This window comes from Papilio polytes, unplaced genomic scaffold (genome assembly GCF_000836215.1).
Source record: "Papilio polytes unplaced genomic scaffold, Ppol_1.0 DF824158.1, whole genome shotgun sequence".
Taxonomy (NCBI): domain Eukaryota; kingdom Metazoa; phylum Arthropoda; class Insecta; order Lepidoptera; family Papilionidae; genus Papilio; species Papilio polytes.
The window spans coordinates 3,619,609-3,623,862 of record NW_013525046.1 but is presented as its reverse complement, the minus strand read 5'-3'; the positions used below and the strand labels follow the sequence as shown (position 1 = coordinate 3,623,862).

General features: G+C 31.7%; 1 long non-coding RNA gene across 1 annotated transcript; it reads left to right on the top strand.

The window, feature by feature from the left end:
- Window positions 1-2,623: 2,623 nt before the first annotated feature.
- On the top strand, window positions 2,624-3,816 carry LOC106111583. Its single transcript, XR_001226179.1, has 2 exons — window positions 2,624-2,733; window positions 3,334-3,816. It is a non-coding gene; the product is annotated as an uncharacterized LOC106111583 (long non-coding RNA).
- Window positions 3,817-4,254: the final 438 nt, after the last annotated feature.

The window sequence follows — 4,254 nt, the reverse complement described above, 5'->3', positions numbered from 1 at the left end:
ATGTCTAGCCTCGGAGTAGACGCTACCGAAATAGTTTGAACTCCGTCACCTATGACGGTTAAGAGTTTTATAAATGGAAAGATAAATCCAACTTTAGAATTGTTACTACATTTTTAACACAAAAGAATCATGACTTCAGTAAGGCATAAACGGTATAAACAAACGAATTAACCCCAAAGTCCAGACAATGTTATAATTTTAAATAATTACTTACTTTAGTGTAAGTAAACATTTTTGTTAGTTAGTGTTTTACATTTTTAGGGTAAAAACCATAATAGTTCCCAACCAAAACCTAATTAAAATATATCCCGTAGTTTATCGGTGGTTTATTATATTGTGTTCCTAAGAACACAATTAGGAAAAAACATGCCTACTATATTAAACATCATCACACTTCACTTAATTTAATTAAGAATTGAGGTTATGAAGTGCATTTTAAAACCGTTTTTTAGCTTACATTCAATGAAAGTTAATCTCGAAAGTTAATCATTCACGAGTGAGTGGTGAATGGCAACGTTGCGGTTGAATGAGTATCACGAATGAATCCCTCCGATGTAGGTTACATTGAAATGTTTTTCAATCTCATAAAACCCTGATCTTTTATTACAATCGCAGAACTTTTAAATTGATTAATTACATGTTTTTGACAGAAACAACGGATTTGAAGTATTTTAGTCGTAGTTAAACTTTAATATTGGTAGAGCCAGCTTTAACATCTTCGCACGAATGGGCCGGTTCGCCCGGTGCAATACCACGACCACACAGATGACTGACGTGAAGTTGGAGAAATTCCGCGTTTAGTCTGATGAGTGTATGAGCGGAAGGTCTTATTTTAGTCACTTTGTCATTCCACCCTTTTCTTTTACGGAAATGATGGGATGGAAAAGTGTACTTGGCGACGGAGAAGATGCATATAAATGGTAAATATCTATTCGTACGTCTCCTCTTACGATTAAGGATAAACAACGCAACTGCAATTTAGAATTTCTGCTCATTTTATTATAATAAGGAAAAATGATTAACAATATCCACATATCTATGTAATATATTAAACTCTATATTTCGTACAAAGTTTGTTAGTTACTTGGTCTGTTGACTATCCAACGGTCGCGTTTAAGATGCGGCAAAAGACTATGTCGTTATGCACTTTGTAGACATTTAAATTTTTAAATTGCTTGCAATTCATGCACTTACTTTTGGCAACTCCGTTTTAAGGAAGCATTAAAGGAAATTAAATTAAAAATAATGATTACATTTTCCTTTTGGAATATAATAGAAATAGATATAACATACATTATTGTGTTAAAATTTCATAAACTTGAAACCAATTGAAATGTATTCTATCTAAATGTTTTTAAACTTTAGTATTTTATGGTGAATTAACTTTTTACGATCAGTTTGTAAAATAAAAAAACGTGCCAATGTACAAAGTGTAAGTAGGCAACATTTAAGAAGTCCCATGTAAAAGCGAGAGTCAAATAAACACACTTGGTACGCTAAGCCATAATGTAAGCCGGCGGGATCCGGAACGTATACAACATTAGCTCTTGTTTACAATCGCGTTCCGAACTGAGTTGCAAAAAGAACTAGCTTTATTAATGTTTAACAGAAAATATACAGGCGTTTTTTTTTAATAAGTACATGTTTGGATCAAGCTACACCTTTCGAACATTTTGACAGCAGAAATTTGAATAATTCCAGGCTGTTGAAGTACATATGTACTTTGTTACTTAGTGATTCAAATATCTAAGTTTCGGGGGAGTAAAACTCAAATGATGTATTTCGGATACGCCATGACTATTGATGACAAACACTAACATATCGGGAAATCGGCTATAAGCAAACTTATGGTGTCGTTACGGGTTTGAATAATCGAAACATATAATAAATAATTAAATTATACTAATGTCATAATTACAAAAGAAAAATGGATGAATGTTTGTATCAACATATCTAAAAAAGGTTGAGAGTTCTCGATTAAATTTAGCACAGATGTAGAATATAGTTTAGGAGAACGCATAGACTATTTTTTTTTTAATTCCGGAAGAAATGTCGAGAAAATCTATTCTATTTATATGTGAAATGTAGTTACTTCCATTTTCTTCACAAAAGGTTAAAATGTATTTAAAAATTGTTTATCTATTTTTGGAATAAAACTAGAAACGACACAAACAACAGACTTAAGTAGCCTGCGAATAAACAAACAGCAATAAGTAAATTACATTTTCCGTTTGAGCAACTTTGAAATCACAACAACTTATATTCACTGAACAATTGTTTATTTTTTGTCGTATTATTGTAAAGTGGTTACCCTCTTCAAGCGCTTCACTAATTTATTAACTTTCAGTTTTTAGCATCATTATGTTAAAATTAAAGTATAATAAACATCTTTAACTCTAAATGCAGTTAAGAATTACGTATATCTCTAATTTGCATCAAATATCTATAATATACATTAATATTATAGATATTTGATATCTATAATATGCGTTTTTATTATGGAGTAAAAAAAATAGGAATAACACATCAGCGATAGTGTTTGTTTTCATTTCTATTAGTCACGTTAAGATAAACATATCTTATCGTATTCGCAGAACTAAATGATAACGTAACTGTTGCGATTATCGAATGTGGATCAATAAAATCAACCTGCGCACTGCTAATGGAAACAGTTTCGAACGGATAAACAAGCGATCTGGTGTTGTTAATTTTGCCTCAAACAAAATACTAAAGGTAAGTTTTATAATCAGTATTTTTTATTATTATTGAATATTTGCGTTATTATTTTACCCTAATATAAATTCTTAAAGATAATCAGCTAAATCTTTTCCACATTTGTGCAAATTAAATCTTCGAGGATATGTCTAGTCGTTATATTATCTTTTTTCTTGTTTCTTTAGTTATTTCAATATTAGTTTTGTAATTAAAAATAACAACGCATCGTTAAAAGTTACTGACTCATTGACGATAATAAAATACGTTATTATGTTGCGAAATTCTTGTAATCGAAACATAACAATACAATTTTAATGAAATTATTTATACTGACATACCTAATCGATCATGCTAGTGTTCAATGATTGCGGCCACTGAAATACAGTTACCCGGAATTCAATAAATACTTATTTATCAATAATTTGATTTATAATTCAATTATGTTTGTCAATTAATTATACAACATGCAATAGAATTACCAATGCGATAAATTATATGAAAATTAAAAAATATAACGAATTAAAAAACTTCTGCTTGAGCTATGTTTTCATATATGTGTAATGTACGTAATTTTTCATGGATGTTAGAATATTTTTTTATGAGTACGTATTTTTCCAGAAATGCCTCCTCCACACGCATTACCTTGCGGGCCATACTGTGGTACTGGGAACTGCGCTCCGCATTGCTATCACAGGAACAAAATCATAGTACAACCGACACCGCCGCACTACCCGCCGGCACAATACCCGCCGCAATATCCTTATCCTCCCTCACACCATCACCCACATAACCCTCCGCCCCATCACCCTCCGCCACACCATCACAACCCTCCGCCACACCATCATCACCCTCCGCCACATCATCCCCACCATCCACCTCCCCATCACCACGTACCGCAACACAATTTACGATAAATCCAGTATTCGAACGTTGACTATGACCTCAATATTGTGATAACGACAATTCCAAGATCTGGCTGTGATTATTTTCATTTTCCTGCTCAATCATAAGTGATTATAAAGATTATAAAAAACTGATTAAACAACAAAGGCTTTATATCAAATGTTATTTACAGAAAATAAATGATTACAAGTACTACAACTACTTTTTATTTCTTATCTTTTACTAATTTTATATACTAATAATGTTAGTTTCTGTTGGTTATGAGTATATAACTACGTATGCAAACGAATGCTAAACCTGACTACGTTTTGCAATGTTTTTATTTTCAGTTCATGTAAATTACTAATATCTTTCATTCTTAAAGTGTTGATTACTTATGTTGTGTTAAAAATGATATCATTTGTAATTACTTGTTCGTTTTCTCCTCAGAGAATGAATATCGAAACCAAACAACGGTCTTATTAGCAAAGTTTTTCCTTATAACAAAATTACGTACGCCAGATGTGTGGGATAGTATTTGGCACAAGTATCACGGGAGAACCTTCAATTTCTCGGACAACTTTGTGTATGTACCAAACATGGAAAGATTAGATATCACGATTTAACAGTTAACCGTCTATATAGTATTATATTGTC